Source organism: Hippichthys cyanospilos, chromosome 8, assembly GCF_059441005.1.
Source record: "Hippichthys cyanospilos isolate Australia breed blue-spotted pipefish chromosome 8, RoL_Hcya_1.0, whole genome shotgun sequence".
In the NCBI taxonomy this organism is placed as follows: domain Eukaryota; kingdom Metazoa; phylum Chordata; class Actinopteri; order Syngnathiformes; family Syngnathidae; genus Hippichthys; species Hippichthys cyanospilos.
Window position 1 is genome coordinate 3,580,867 of NC_142376.1, and position 17,233 is coordinate 3,598,099.

At 38.2% G+C, this 17,233-nt stretch overlaps 1 protein-coding gene across 2 annotated transcripts in view; it reads right to left on the bottom strand.

Moving 5' to 3' along the window:
* ctbp2a (C-terminal binding protein 2a) overlaps nucleotides 1–12,220 on the bottom strand; it is a 48,748-nt gene extending 36,528 nt beyond the window's left edge. Inside the window, exon 1 of one of the 2 annotated variants that reach the window (XM_088420753.1) lies at nucleotides 11,980–12,219. The gene's annotated coding sequence lies outside the window, so the exon portion shown is untranslated. Of the gene's footprint in view, nucleotides 1–11,979 lie in introns of both variants that reach the window. The other variant, XM_088420755.1, reaches the window with a different exon arrangement.
* Between the last annotated feature and the right edge of the window lie 5,013 nt (nucleotides 12,221–17,233).

A 17,233-nucleotide genomic window follows, 5' to 3' on the forward strand; every position in this document is an offset into this window, starting at 1 on the left:
AAAAAAATTTGAAAAAGGAAAAACATGTTTTCTAAATCTGCAAATTATGAATCCACAAGCGATAAAAAGAAGCCAACACTATCACGTGTTTCACCGCGAAGAAAGAAATTACAGTTAATCTCTCAATAATGCATAATTAGACATGTACAAAGTATACCCTCAGAATAATTCCCACCTGATTAGTTTGTCCCATTTTTGTGCACCGAGGGTTGCCAGCGTCAATTTAAACGGTTGAACTTAATGATCTTTTCAGCCGAATTAGCACACGAGCACCTGATGCATATGCAACAATTCTAAAAGCTCTTCAACAGCAAATTAAGGGGTCACGATTAAAGGGCCTGGCGTTCATGTTGAATGAGTATCAGTTCACTAGTTGACATGTCTGGAGGGCCAAAAACATGATAGGAAAACTTAATTAACACACACAGAGCAATTTGTGTTTCCATGAAAAAAAAAAAAAAATCTGCTTTAGTTTCATTGTCACAGAATGCAAATGTTACAGTTGATTCTATTTAGAGACAGGGGAATCATAGAGGGTTTTTATTTTATCCAAATAATGTGATTTCATCTCAAGGCTTGTGAGGAGTGTGGAGAATGTTTTGAGGTCATCTTGCATATTTACTTCCATTGTGATTTCAATATTGAGCAAAATAATCATGATTGTGATTTCTATTGTTAATTGTGCAGCCCCAATTTCACAGTTGTTCCATAAATTGACAAATTGAACAGATATACACTTTTGCTTGACTCCTGCATTGTCTCCTGGTGTCTAGGAAAAGAAAAACTGTAGGTAAGCCGTGCTGCTTTTTCTCAAATCATGAGAAAAATGTTGCGGTTTATAGTCCAAAAAATAAAGTACAGTGGACCCCCGTGTTACACCGTCCTCGACTTACATTATTTTCATGTTGCGAGGTGGAATACTGAGTGTTTTAATCCCCTCTTTATGGTATTTTCCCATTTTTGCGACAAAAACAACTGTCATGACCCTATGGGCTTGGCTAGGATTTGTGTTGTTTCGTCTCCATCTGAAGGCGTTTTTAGCTAATTACACTTATTTACTATTGCCGTCAAACTGCTTCCATGCAACGCGTGACTACAATGCTGGTCTGTTATTGGTGGGCCTCACTCATTTCAAAATGGCGGGACGGTAACGCTTTGTTTGATTGAGAGTGGTTACAAAACCGTATTTATAGTGCATTTTACTGTTTAATTCAAAGTTAAAAGGGTTAGCCATGGGTCCCAAGATTGCTAGTGATGTTATAGCGAAAAGTAAGAAGATGATTTATATAGAAACCATGCTGGAGATGACCCTTATTAGGGAATATGGGCATAAAAAGGTGAATAAATCCTTTCTATATTTTTTGTTTATGATGTTTTCTGATTGTATGCATGTATATTAGATATATATAGCACTTCTGATACTATTTTGATACCAATTTTTAATATGTATGGACAATTTTGATGTTTTTACCTGGGGTTCTAAACGCATAAGCTATTTAACATAGGTTCCTAAGATGAATTCGCCTGACGAGCCCAACCGCGGAACGGATTAATCTCGTAACACGGGGGCCCACTGTACTGTAGTTCACTGCAAGATAGAAAATCTTTTGTACGGAGTCCACAGCAAAGGAAGTTTAAGCAAAAGAATACTGTTGATCAGGCAATGTGTCGCTATCCAAGGCTACAGGCTTATATTCCCCGGAGACTAAACAAAACAAGCGTCCGCGTATAGCTAGGCCTCCTCTCAGGCACCTGTGAGCGAGACACAGACACGATACTGAGAAAAAAATAAATAAATAGACAAGGGCAAAGACAGCTTAACTACAATTGAGAGAAAGATGCGGCTGAGAGAGAGCTTAGCGGCAGAGAAGAGAAAGGTCAGGGATGAGGCGTAAGCAATAGAGAAAAGTGGAGGAAAATAAATGTGTTTTGGGAGTTCTTTGAAACGTTCCAGTAGTTCAGACCTCGCCTTGGGCTTGGAGGACCTGAAAAGTTCAAGTTTATCATCATTTCACCTTGCAGTGCACAGCCAAGTAAAAACACTTTCTTATTCGTACCCCTCTGGACAGTCTTGCAACGTGAGACGCAAGAAAATGAGAATGCGGGAGAGTAAACGCTACCGACGGTAAAGTGAAGGATTTCGACGGGTGCCAAAAGAGAAAGATGAAATGAATAAATGTGTAAAGGAAAACATTTTTTTTCTCAGTCAGTCTTCATCATGGCGCGGACCCTTTGTATAAAAATCTTAAAACTGACAGACGAACTGACTGTTTCTCACAATACCAAAACTTTGATACTTTACCTGCATAAAAAATGACACGAGTAAAAAGCAGTGGAATAATAGTGCAAGCTCAAACTGATTGTGAAATAATGTACAAACTATGATTAGCTGTTATTTTTCCACAAGACACATGAAATAAAGTAACAATGGTGCCATTATTTAATATACATAAACGTGTATTATGTAATATTAATATATATATATATATATATATATATATATATATATATATATATATATATATAATAAAACTTGTTGCTGCAAGGAATTAACCTGGATGTTTACACACAACCCAAAGTCACGGTTTGTTTAAAGGAAAAAAAAACATAAAATGCAGCATGAAACAACAATCAAACACACGTTAAATGACATGTTTTTAACATTTTTAGCAACACACACACTTATGACAAATAGCAAAGCATTATGTGAACCGAAAACTATTTTTGTGTGTGTGTGTGTGTGTGTGTGTGTTTGTTTAAACAATAAGTTAAATGTTGACCCCTACTATTTATGGCAAATAGATACCAGGCTGGCCTGTGATTGTAGAAACTCAGCTCATCATTGATGGGTATTTAAATACAATGGAAGGAAAAAAATGTTCCATCATTCAGTTGAATTTTTTAATTAATTGGTAATATGTATTTTTTCTGCCAAAAGTCAGCAACGACCTAAAAAAAAGTGGGGTTTTTTTTGTTTGTTTTTACTGCCATTTTACTCAGCCCTGCTTAAAGCTAAACAGCTTCAGATTACAGGATTTTTATTTTCAGTGAAAAAAATATTCGGTGCAGCGAATTTATGCCATCACATAAGTTTTTGTCCCCCTAAAATTCATGGTACAGTACTGGAACTCAGCGTAACACTTGAAGACCACCTTAAAAGTCGCTGATTAAATGCTGTAAATAATGTAGCTAGCTAGCACCAGCAGTATGAACTGAACGGCGTGTCAGTAAGCAAAACAACATTTTCTCTTGTTGAAAGTCTGCTCTTCAGGAATTTTTCAGGGTCACCGCAGCTCGGTCCAAGAAGGATATGCATAACGAAAAGTGGCTGCGCGTATTGGAATTCAATACGTCCAATAGGAGACCGCCTTCACGATAGCGTCGTCATCCATCATTCTTGAACAAACTCAAGGTAACGTTCAAATATTAACGCTGTCATGGAATGAACGTTTAAATTATTATGAACATGTTTCTTTTAACTTACAGAATTTGAGATTGTAGAGCAGTAATGACTCTGACCTATGCCATCCCATTACCACATTCCTGCTAAAATAAATCCTATTAAAGTAATTAATTAAAATAACACAGCCATGAGTCAGCTGTAAAGCAAAGAGCAGGAAACACAGCATAATACCTCAAAACTATATTTCGTTCTCCCCCCCACGAGAGTGAGAGGAAGGCTTCTCTCGGGAACCGCGGTACATTAACCCGCCTGAAATCCGTTTTGTTCAGGATCAGGGATCAAACATCTTCAAACATGCGCAAAATCAAACGCGTCTCTGAGCGAACCCGCTGACGAGCTGAAAAAATACAAAAAAAAGCCGACCGTCCCGCTGTGATGGTAATGAGAATCAAACAACGACGCCTATGGTTAATAAGCATATTCGTAACATCGATAGCTGAGATAAAACATCATCAAATAAAAAGACAAGTCATCAGCCGCTCGCCCACTTTGTCGACAACAATGAGAAGATAATCGTGTTGTTCGATATCATGCCGTTGATGGCGAGTGATGGAAAATGTAAGCGTGCTGTCGTGTGCTGTGACATGTTGACTCCCTCAACATCATTTCAATCAAGCGCCGACTTAACGGTGTAGCTAAGGAGTCAAACACTTTTGTGGACGTCTGCCAGCGTTCCTTGTTGGCTGCGTGCCAGCGTTTATGCGAAATAAAGAGGCCCTTAGACGGCAGAAAAAGAAGACAGTCGTGAAGGCAGATTGAGGTTGACCGCGAGGATGAACTGCTGGCATTTCAAAAGCAAACTTGCGGAGACGACAGTTCAATTTGGAGAACCTTTGAATGCACCGACCTCATAGCCTCGGATAGCATCCATTTTTCTTATTCTGTTCGTCTAGATTGTCGCGGATGACTACCTATATCTTGAAAGTCAAATTGGCCTTTCCAAACACTTGGTGGATTTCCATTTTTTTAAGATCTTGTCATTTTGATATGTTTATAAAAGTTACTGCCTAATCATGGAAATGATTGTGTAGTCTTTTCTCCGTTTTTGATCAATTTCCTTCCACATCATTCTTGCAGTATTTTAGCCAAGGGATGGCACACTCCTGGTTGTGTGATAGCCAAGTGAAATTTCAGCTCCCTTGTAGTTTCTTCAAAGCTTTCCCTTTGATCTGAAATCCATTTGATGTCAAGATCAAAGGATCGGACAAAATATCACAAAGTTATTCACAAGCTATGAATAGCATTTTTTATTTTTTTTGCAAAGGCTATGAATGTTAAATTTACCGTATTTTTTCGGACTATAAGCCCAAACCTTTTTCTCATGATTTGAGCCCTGCAGTTTATAGTCCAGTGTGGCTTCTCCGCAGGTTATTAATCAATTAAAAAAGGAAGACAGATGGAAGTATTGATTTTGATTTTGAACTGCTATTTAACTCTGCAGTATTCTTTTGGTGTTATGTTGAAAATACCCATCCATCTATCCCAAAAAAATATGTTGGTGCAAAATCTGTTGAAGAAGTCTCTGTAAGCAGGCGTAAAAATTTGACCTGTGTCTTATAGTCCAGTGCAGCTAATCCATGACCCAAAAAAAAAAAGTTTTTGCTAATTTTTTGCTGCTGCGGCTTATAAAATAGTACGCCTTATAGTCGGTAAAATACGGTATGTTAAAACATTTAATATATTGCACAAAATTCTCTGAGATTTCTCTAGTCCTGTAGAAAAGTGGGCTGATAATCAATGTGTTCAATCAAAATAAGGCATTTGCAAACATCTGTGTTTTTGCAGATTTTCTAAAAGGACCAAACCAGAAACCAAATCATGAAAAAAAAAACTTTCTACAATTTAAATTTGGTAAAAAAAAAAAAAAGAAGCAGTGGAAATCAAAACACGCCCGATTCATCACTCACCAACTTGACTTCACTCCTACTTTAAATATGAAAGAATTTGCGGTCCGAATGCCATTTTTAAATTGCGACGATAACGCATAAAATTTCCATAAACCTCTTTTTTAAACATTTCAAGGACTTTATCAAATACTGGGCCCTAAAAAGCCATCTCATATTTACCCAGGCGGTTAAAAAGTCTAAGTGGTTCCTCTCGGGGAATTATAAGCAGGAATGAAAGCGCTTGAGTTGTAACGGACATGCGAAAATATTCTCTGCTTACTTTTGATCCCCTCCACCATGTCCAAATGTCAGTATCACCCGCTCAGAGCGGCAAAAGCTTCAAAAACCAATTTCTCTCTATGAGCGATAAAAGCCAGTGAGCGACTTGAGTGATGTTCGAGCAACAGAAAGGCTTAGCTAGCCCGTCTTCCACTTTACATCTTAGCAATCAGCGCGATACATCCGCCCAACACAAGTACATGTCAGGCGCGCTGAAATAGACACTCGTGGCGAGACAATGCGAGCCTTCCTCCTCCTCTTCCTCCGCCTCCTCATGCCACCTCTCTCTCCTGAGAGGCTCAGACAGGAGAGAGTGGGCAGGAAGGAAGGAACAAAACACATAATAACAAGGGAGTGAATTAAACAATATGCATGCAAATGCTTTCGGCGCTCGCCGGCCACCCACACAAATTTAAAGAAGTCCGCCTTGGCGAAATAAACGCGCTCGCTGGAAGGAGGTTTAAGTTTAGTTGTGACGTTTTAAAACAGGCGAGATTGTCTTGATGGCCTGGGCGATATGGACGAAAAATAATAACTTGATTTCATGCAGTTGTTGTAGATCAGAGGTTCTCAAATGGGGGGTACTTGAAGGAACTCCAGGGGGTACTCCAGATTTTAAATAAAACAAACATGATGGGAAAATCCTTTAAAAATGATTATTGAATGAATGAAATGTTTCAGGCAAATATAAGTTCATAAAATAAATGTCAGTAGGTTGTTCAGTTTCATTATTTTAAAAAGCAAGATTCTCCCCCAAACTAGAAAGGTTTGACCCAACGTGTCACGTGCCAACTCGTTACCTGTCAAGTTAATGATTTTTTTTTTGTGCACAGAAATCGTATGTAATCCCAATAGATGACGCTTTTAGCTTAATATTTTTTGTGGGCAAATATTTATTTATAATTATTTTTGAGAACAGGTCTGACACTTTATGTTGATTATTGTTTTTGTGGACAAATATTTATTAATATTTAAATTAATGATTTATTTTTGTGAACAGATCTCTATTGTAATCCAAAAAGAAGATACTTTTATTTGAATATTTTTCTGTGGACAAATATTTATTTATAATTATTTATTTTTTGAGAACAGGTCTGACACTTTGTTGATTATTTTTTGTGGAGAAATATTTATTAATAACTAAGTTAATGATGTATATATGTTTTTTTTAATGATTGCTACTGTCATCCCCAAAAATGAGATTTTATGTTTGATATTTTCTATAGACAAATATTTATTAATATTTTTTTTTTGAGGACAGGTCTGAAACTTTATATTGATTAATTTTTTGTGGACAAATATCACTAATTATGCTACATTATTTTGAAAAAAAGATCTCTTCTATGATCCAAAAGAGGACATTTTATATTGAGGTTTTTGTGGACTAATACGAATGAGGTTTGAAGGGTTCTAAAGTTTAATAAATCAAACACTGATAGCATGTTTTTAGACTTTTTTTTAACCCAAAAATGCGATGCATGGATTAACGGGTTGTTCGCTGAAAACATATGTCACAAGGGGTACATCACTGAAAAAATGTTGAGAACCACTCTTACATCATCCACACAGTATTCTTGCCACATTTGCAAAATCACAAATCTGTGATTTAGCTCAAATTTAAATCATTTTTTTTTTTTACATTTTTTTGACCAATTAATTCAATTTATTGACACAGTGGGATTGTTTCATATTCAGATTCCGATCTTATGAGTTCGTTTCCATGCGTCCTCCAGTTGAAAACATCCACCTACGTGAACATTATGATATCTCGCCATCACGTTTTTGGGGGTTTGTTATTTATCTATTTTTTTTCACAACATCACAATGGCGCTCCGCCGGTAAGCACGCCAGCTGCATTCAAGGTGGCGCGTCCCTTCGTTTCCATCTCGTCCACGGCCGGCCTCAATGTTAATGCCAGCCATTAGCGGCACTTTGGAGGGAAACGGCTCGTCGTTAACGAGGAGCGCGTGGGAGGTTATTAAGTGGTTTGAGCAAACTCCAACTGTCATAAATACCAGGAAGAGTAAATATCCACACCCCATCACCACCAGTCATACTGAGTTAATAATGTGCAGAAATGCACATTTACGAGTCCGCTACTAGTTGCTGTTAGACCGATAATGATCAAAATTCTTCAGCTTTTATGGAGGCAATTATGCTAGAGTGATTCTAAATGAAAACGGTGTAACTGCCAGAGTCTCGGAGCCTGTAAATGCAAATTTTTGGGAAATGGCCCTCAAAGGGACGTTGAAAACGACGCAGTTATCGCTTCCGTGTAACGCCACATTACAGTAAAGTGGAAAGTTGGTCAATTTTGACAGGTAACGGTGAACTGGCAAATTATTGTCTATTTATAGCCCCTTTTTAAACAAGCAGTATATAAACAAGGCTTCAAGACCTGATACTTACAAATAATAATCAAAAAATAAAATAAATAAGGTAAATAATAATTCATTTCAAAAACTTGGCACACAGGACAACACAGCTAATTTACTGAGTGTAAACCAATGAAAACAAAGCCTCCTTTGAACGAAGCACATTATTTACTTTTAAGCAAATTTAATCAATTAGCAGTCAAAATGTCATTTTCGGTCCTTTAAAAAAGAATTTATTCCAATTTTTTCCAATCGGATTTTGAATTAAAGTTCAAACATAATTAATCGGGGCAGCTGATCGCAATTTAAATTCGATTAATTGTGCAGCCCTACTACTAATTACAAAACATTTCAAGTATTTCATTTGTTAAAAAAATGAACTCATTTTTATACTTTACAAAATCATCTCATGGGTCAAACCCATTTGCAGGCCAGAACTGACCCGCAGGCCATATGTTTGACACCGCTGAAATCAATGATGTTACACAAGTTACCTTCTGAAGTTGCTGAACGAAATAGATCATGAGATACCGCCATAAATGTAGTGCCGAACTTTATTCAGACAAAGATGGCACAGAACTTTATTTTTCATTCAAAAATGCTAAGATTCAAAACACTATCTGTGTTTAATGTGTAAATTAAATAACACTATCAGTTTTCCACACATCAAAAACAATCTAGCACCGAGGCAGAAATGGCGCCCCAATTATGACCATTTAAAAGTCAAACGCTTTAAAGTCATTTACTGTACCGACCCAAATGCTAACATAACATTTCTAGCCGTTAGGTTAGCCTAGCAAATACATTTTCACAATGCTATGATCTTTGTGCAATTGCGGAATCCGGTGAGCGACAGCTGCCGACAAAACAACCTCACTTAGCCAGGATGAATATTTTCCCTTGAAAATTTTGGATCATATCCGCGACAGAAACTGCCGGCGCCCACACTAGACGAGAGGATCACAGCATCCAGTCTCTTTTATCACTGAGGAGAATCAAACACCTGCTGCTGGCCACATCAACCCCTCTGAAACTTCACAGCCAGGGAAATGAGAAAAAAAAACACACTCAAAAAAAAAACAGCCGCCGAGCATTTGTCAAGCGCGCCAAATCCATTCAGCACACAGAAACGTTTGAAGTGTCTTTCGCTTAAAATGTGAAGGTAGCGCGCCGCGGCTCAGAGAGGTGTAAAAGTGTTCGCAGTACAGCTATTGAGATGACAAAGCTCACGGTGAAATCCTCTTCTAACTGCTAAAGCACTGAAAATGTCGTTAAATGAGCCGTGTCACTCGGAACAGGCTTAACTGGATGAATGGCTTCGCTACTTGCGGTATTACAAATGAAAGCCGAGACCTTTGCTGAGGTCAAACGATCCCAATTTGGATCGGCACCAGGTATCTGAATCACCGTCAAAAGCAATTTGTCCTTGGATCACGCCAAATAGCATCCGAATTGCCGCCAATTTGGGGAGTTATAATAGTAATAAACAAATGCTGAGTCATTGGTGAATTAAAAAACAAAAACAAAACATACACACACATATATATATACACATATATATACACACACACATATACATATATATATATATATATATATATATATATATATATATATATATATCTCCAAATACCAACTGCTGCCAACTTTTTGAGTTATGTTGTAAAAAAATCTCCATTCAAAATCAACATATTTTTTTCATGTTTTTACACCATAAATATAAAAAAATGTGTTACGTGATCTGTTTTCTGGCAACCAAGTTGCTGGTATTTTACTGTAAAAACAGCATTTTTTTCCAGTGTAAGTCAGTTGAGTGAACCACTACAACATTAGTGACCACCCTTATATATTATATATAGTATATACACACTAGTTTTCCTTATCTTGCTCAAGATAATCCCCAAGTTGATCTGTCAAAGTTGTTCCTCAATAAAATGTATCCAAAAATCCTTCATGGATCTTTCATTGTGCACTAGGTTCTTTCCCAAACTGTTCCCACAAAGTTGGATGGGTAAAATCTTCCAAAAATGGCACAGTAAATGGATAACTAAGAAAGCATAGCTCACTGCCAAATTGAATAAATAATAAAGAGGTCTTTGACAGGACAGTTATGCATAAAGCATCGGCTTTTGCGTTTTCCTTTTGGAGATACATCAAAAGACCTGAACAGGAGGCGGCGCATCTATTGTGAAGCAGCGTGTGATTTGTTCGCAGCTTACATATCGGAACTCAGGCGGACCGCGGGGACGCGAAAGGAAGTTCAACTCCCGGCGGAGTCCAGGACGGCAGATGAGGGGAAGGAGCTGAGGAAATCCCTGCAAACTGTAGCGAATTAGATATGTGACAGCAGAGGAGGGAGGACGTTGTTGAATAGTGTTCGCAGAGGGTTTTGTGGTGCAATTAAAGCCTCGTATTACATGAAAACCCTAACTGTTTTTTGGGGTACATTCCTGCTTTGTAGAATGCGTGTTTTGTTAACTCAATATCAACCGAATTTTGGCTAAGGGAAGCAGTATAAACGCTGGGTGTCCCGGAATTTTTCACTAACCAGGCCTTATTATCGACTTTGAAAGGGTCATAACATCGTCAAATATGAATATAGTTTTACTTTCACCCCCTCAAAACGTTCAGAGGCATCATCCCTATCCATACATAAGCATTTTTTAAATATATATATATTTCAAGGCAGTTTTGTTTCGAAGAATGTCCCACAAAGCATTATAAGAACTTTGCATTATGGGAGTCAGGCTAAACCATTCAATGAAGTTATTGAAAGATTTGCAAATGTCATTAGTTGTTCCCCCGGTGGTTTTGGGGTCCAACACAAACATTTCTATTGTACCCTGTTTGTGATTTGCCGTTGAAAGGATTAATGCAAAAATGGGGGGAAATGCATCATAAAATATTGTATTTTCAATAAGTCCAAAATTGACAATATTTCCAATTTTTATTAGCAGTAAATGAGGCCAACATGGGCTAAATATGACACCAATAGGGTACACCGCTCAACCCTCGTTTGCAAGCATTTAGAAATGACGGCAGGACGGCATATTGAAAGTCGACACGTTTTGACAATCTATGCAATATTTTAGCCTCCTAGTATCATTTGCATGCTTTTGATTGGTCATACATCAAAACCACTTAAAAGCCCGAGTTGGTTCAAAATGTCCCCCAATCAATTAGCTTGTAAAATGCTGCTGTAATTTTGTTTTTCAAATATTCACACTTTTTTCTGTTTAAAATTTGCATTATTTATATAAAAAAAAAAAAAAAAAAAATGTGTTTGAGCAGAGAGCACCCCCAAAAATGTACAGAAACGCCTATGGCTTCTTCTGCTATGCACTTTTATGTAAAAAAAAAAAAAAAAAAAAAAAATACCAATGAATAGACGAATCGCAAATTTGCTCTGTGAAACTTTCCCAAAAAATGGAAAACCCCTCCACCAACTTTCACAGGCGAAATTCCAGCCGCTTTGTGACAATGCCCAGAAGGCGAGAGAGCAGATGTCCTTTGCCAACAGCACATCTGCATGCAGCCTCAATCTCCACCCCTTCAGTGTCCAGACAATAGCACAGCCTCCCTCCTCCTCGTCCTCCTGCTCCACTTGAAGCTTTCTTCCACTACAACCTCCAAACGCAGCAATTAAAAAATAAGAATGCAAGGAGTTGCTCACTCCAAACCATTTGAAACGTGCAGATTATCCTCTTGGTAGTTTTATATGCAGGTGCTCTCCTTGCAAGATTGCCTCATTACTTTCACGATAGCCGTGGGAACGTTCAATCCCAGCTAACTTTTTACTTTTGTGTCTGCCTTAATCCCATTTGTGACAACATCCTCGCGGGGAAGTGAACGCAACACGGAGGAGTTTCGTATTTCGAAAACACACGTACGCACAGCGTGTTTGTTGGATCGAATCGTCGTAGAAATAAAATAAAAATATATAAAAATAAAATATATATATCAACTCGGTTCTTACCTCCTGGTGGATGCTGAGTGGCAGTGAAAGCGCCGTATCCGGAAACAGCATCGCAGGCTACGCGAATTTCAAATCGTCTCGGATTTGGATCATAATCCACCCTTTGACGAATGTCAACACAAACTTAATCCCGATTCCCACCGGCGCCGGTGGTGTCCTCTTGTTGACTTCAATGGCGTGTAAACAATGTCCTGCTCTTCTTCTTCTTCCTTTTCTTCTTCTTCTTCTTCCGTCCCTCCTGCCAGGATTGAGAGGTGCGTATCACTTTTTTTTTCCCACCTCCTCCTTCCTCTGTCGCTTTGTGAATGGGGCGGAGCCATTTTCTCAATCGTAAAACACACGCACACCCAAACTCTTTTCTTCTCTCCCAAGTTCGTTTTGAACATAGCCGTTTCCCCAATTTTTAAGATAGCAACTTCACAGGAGAAAAAGTTAAAAAAAAATCTCTTATATTATGTCCCCACAGGTCTAGACACAGCCTCAAAATCCAGTTGTTTTTATTCCCCTCGGGAGACGGCCATTTTGCCACCTGCTGTCGACTGAAAATGACGTCACAGTTGCTTAGAACCCAGGTAACAACAAATCACGGATCACCTGTTGTCTGAAGTTTGGTCATGTGACATTTGCAAACTGAGCTGTGATTGGTTGGGACCTGATCTTTACCAAACTGTGGTATCATGCAAAACACCCGCCCCCAGAGAATATATTGTAAACAAATGTTTTGACTTGACTTGAAAACTATTATAATGAGAATGTATTTAAAACCTAATTGGTTAAAACAAAAAAAAACATTTTTTTTTCTTGTAAATTGTAGGTTAGTCCTTATTTTGTTTAGGACAGGGCCTATAGGATGCACAGTGGAAGACATTTGCATGTGATAATATAATATTCCGTAGTCATATAATAATGGAATTAATAGAAAAATCAAATATGTGCAGCATCTGATATTAACCTTACCATAAAAAAGATTTTAAAATAAAATAAAGAAAAAAAAAAGAATTCAAGAGTTCAATATGGTTTACATTATCAAAGGGAGTAGGAAGAAGTACAAAATACGTATATAGTCCTATTCCTAGATTTCTAGTTTACTTTTATCATGTTAATACACATTAAGCTTTTCATATACAAAAATATACTTGAGAAAACACGCTCATCTTAAAACATGTATAAATAACCTTGTTATCAGCATAACCCTTTCGAAATATATACAGATATAAAGGAAAAATAACAAAAAATGACAAAAAATAAAACTGTTATGCGTGTACACATAAACTTTTATATTTTTGTGACTATTTGTGAATTTCTTAAAACAATGGGTGATTCTTGCATTTTCAATTCAATTTCAGTTTACAAATTAAATTCAATATAAGCGTTTTACCAATAGAAATGGCTTATGAAATAATGCATTTTAAGTTTTACTTACGGCAATCGATTACCATTTTGAATCAAAATGGCAAACCGTACCGAAATACATCAAATGTATAAAATAATTTACCCTTCCTCGCTTGCTTTTAGCGATCTGAATCCTTGCGAATTATTAAAACACATCTCACATCCCTATCTGGTTGTCATTATCCTAATTGTGTAGACACAGACTATCAGCGGTATGCAAACATTTACGGCGTATCTGTAGCGAGAAACGTTAAATCTTCTCTCACATTCCCTCCTGGCGCAAATGCGAGCGTTTGACCTTTTTAAAATGCAGCACGATTCTTGGACTTGAGAGTGTAAGCTGATGATGCGTGCTGCTAAATCTGAAGGACTTGAACGCACACCGGCAGCGAGCCGCATGCTCGCCGCCTGCTAATGCCGCACCTTGCTGCTGGGGGGGCTGGGAGTGATGTTCACATCTCAAGACGGGTTCTTCTTTTGATGCACTCTTCTCTAAGTGAGTCCCTCATGCTTTTATTGACCTTTTAGTCCAAAAGCAAAATGTGCTCCATGGAGAAAATGAACTATTAACAAGGACTCTGAATGGTAGGATTTCTATTCTTTTTTTCATGGCGTTCGTTAGGGTGACCAGATTTTTAAAACCACAACAAAATGAAATTGTGTATGAGCCAATAGAATGGCTCAGGTACCTGAAGATGTTTTGTCCAATCAGAAGTCAGCTTTGATGTGTTGCTACATTGAGATAATGTGAATAAAGTCTTCAGAATCAATAGTGCTTGCAAACGTAATTCAAACTACATTAGGATTACAATTGTTTCATTAGCCAATCAGATTTCAAAGATGCTTATGTCAGCATTTTACAGTCTTCTGATTGGTTGATCAGTGCTCAACTTGCAAAATAGCAAAATATTTTGTTGCCAGATGAAAATTCTGCTTTATTGTGCTTTTTTTTCTTTTTTGGAACAATGCGCCAAAAACCCAGGTCAAAACCTAGTTTGGTAGACTCTGATTGGTAGAATACTGCACCAACACAACAGTAACACATCTGATTGCATTTACTAGTGTAGAGTGACCCCTGCTGGCGAGTAAAATAGCAGCTCAAAGTCACAATTCAGCGTCTTCTTCTGTCTTTTTTTGTTTACCTGGGATTGCCCCTGGTGGCGAGTAAACAAAACTGCACGCTGGACTATAAGCCATAGGGTTTAACCCTTGGAGAAATTCTGATCCAACTCGGTTTTTAGATGTTTTTGATGTGTGATATCAAAGGAGAAGCATACCCAAATAAAAAACGTGCATGTATAGATTGTCAAAACATGTTGACTTTCGTAATGTCCCTATAGATGTGCTATAGAAAAACCCTACAGATTTCAAATTTAGCCCATGTCGGGCTCATTTACTGCCATTCAAATTTGGAAATATCGTTAATTTTGGATATATTGAAATGCCGATGTTTTATCGCGCATTTACCCCGGCGACTCACAAACAGGGTGCAATAAAAATTTGGGTGTTGAGACCCCAAAACCACCGGGGGGGGCGCTTGCGAACAACTTATGACATTTGCAAGCATTCTGATTACTTCATCGAGCGGCTTAGCCTGACTCCCATTATGCAAACTTCTTACAATGCATTGTGGGACTTGTAGTTGACAAAAGGCTTCAATCCAGTAACTCAAAATTGAAGGAAAGCAATTAATTTATCATATCAATTGCTATGACAATTGTGATTAGCATACACATCTTCACGCCCCTGAAAAATCTAAATAGATCAAATTATACTACCGGTAATTAATCAACAGTTTTGTGTAATTTCGCATCTTATTTAAATGTACAAGCTGATTTCTACTATCTATGCATGACAAGTGCATCCATCCATCCTTCCTCAAATTGTCAGGTGCCATCCGTGATGGAGTTCACGGTGTATGCTTTGTTTACAACAGGCCTAATGTAATTATGCCGGCCACCCACACGCTAATCTGCATGCAGCACGCTTTGTTGGGGTGTTGGAAAAACAAAGCACAATGAGCTGGCTACGCCATTCCACGCCAATTCCGGCCCTTCCGAGGCTCACTGAAGGTCTGCTGAGATCTCCCGGCCAATGAGAAGCAGTCAAGGTGTAAAGTGGTGGCATGTTGTCGGGATTTTATCTTTCCTGCTGGGAATCGGGTTGTCACATTTTTAGACTTACTGGAACAAGACCGCAGTGTTTATTTCTTATCACCTCCACGTACGTGTCGCGTTTAACAAAAAAAAAAAAAAGGGGCTCCTGTGCAAACTTGCACATATCTGGAAGTGGTTGATTAGCGGCGCTCAGGAAGCACCAAGAAACACCTCTATAAGATCCTCGTTGAGTTTAAATCTATCGGAGCCATGGATGAGAATTCCCATCTTTTAAAATAGTAATAAATATAAGAAATGATACAATTCTCATCAAATACTTGTTTTTACGGGGGGGTAGCTGACACCCTTGACTAATGCTTATCTAATGTAAGCCGATTAAGCACTGTAGTGATTACTGTGACCATTGGATGGCAGTGTTTCCATCTAGAGCTACTGTCATCAGAGAATTTGGAAAATCTTTACATTGATGGCTCTAAAAAATTACTCAGTTATTGAAACAGCTTAAAATTATAGCAGAGAATTTAAAAAAAAAAATCATAACGGTGTTTAACATTTGAAACCGATTAAGTTAGGGATTTTTCATAATAAAAGCAGACCTTTTCAAATGCCAGATTGACAAAACATATGATAATCAGTCTGTTTTTCATGACGTACTAAAAAAGTGAATAACTACTGTTGATAATTTGCAAAATTCTACGTCGACGGCTCTAAACGATTACTCGATTATTAAGCTAGTCGTGGATTAGTTTGAAAATTTGTCACCAATTCATTGCTGAAATTTGACTGCTCTAGATAATTCTTCTACCCTAACAAAAAACAAACAGACCGTCACATACGACCAAAACGTATCGCTTGATCGCGCCTTCCCTTCTTTTCTCGTCGCCGATAATACAACCGGCAAATCAACCTCTCGCTTTTTTTCCCCCTCCTCCTCAAACAGGTGCAAAAGCTCTCCGCTCGACACATCAAAAGAGCACGCACACACCTGTGAATAAATCACGGCGAAGAATGAAGAGAGCAAAGAGAGTGCGGATTTAAAGCCCCGTCTCATTTCATATTCATGAGGTGCAAAGCTTTAGTGCTTGTTTACCGCCTTGTACTGCCTCGTGTCCTTGGGAGGTGGTTTGATATTCCGGCGAGCAAACGTGTTGACATAAGCTCGCCGTTTTGCCTCTCGACACGATGCCCGCGATGCACCGCGCGCGCATAATCTACCGTGCACCTCTGTGACGGTATTAAAAGCCGTCTCTTGTGATGCGTGTAGCTCCTGTTCAGGTGTTTAGATTGACTTATGTAGCTATGTAAAGACAGCCGGTGAATGACTTATGTAGCAGTGTGAAATATTAAGACAGCTGTCTTTGTGATGCGGTGAGGATTTGGACACCGGTGCAGACTACACCCAGTGAAAAATAATTATGAATATCAATGATTTCTCTCACTCTGAGATCATGCACTAACACCTCCAATTCCATCACTCGAACTTCATTTTGCACTCAATGCGCAGTATCTAAAATCAGGGTAAAAGATAACAATGTAGTAAACATGCTCAAAAATAGTAAAAGTTGTCTTATATAAGACAATGTACCCCGAGGGTTACAGGAAGGTACTTCAACGGGTACACGAGAATTTATTGGGGTTTCAGTAGGTATCCGCAAATCTACTTTCATGCTTTTTATTGCTGTGACAGCAACAGTGCATTTTGTTTTCAAATTAAGAGTTAATTAATTGGAACATGAAGCAACCTA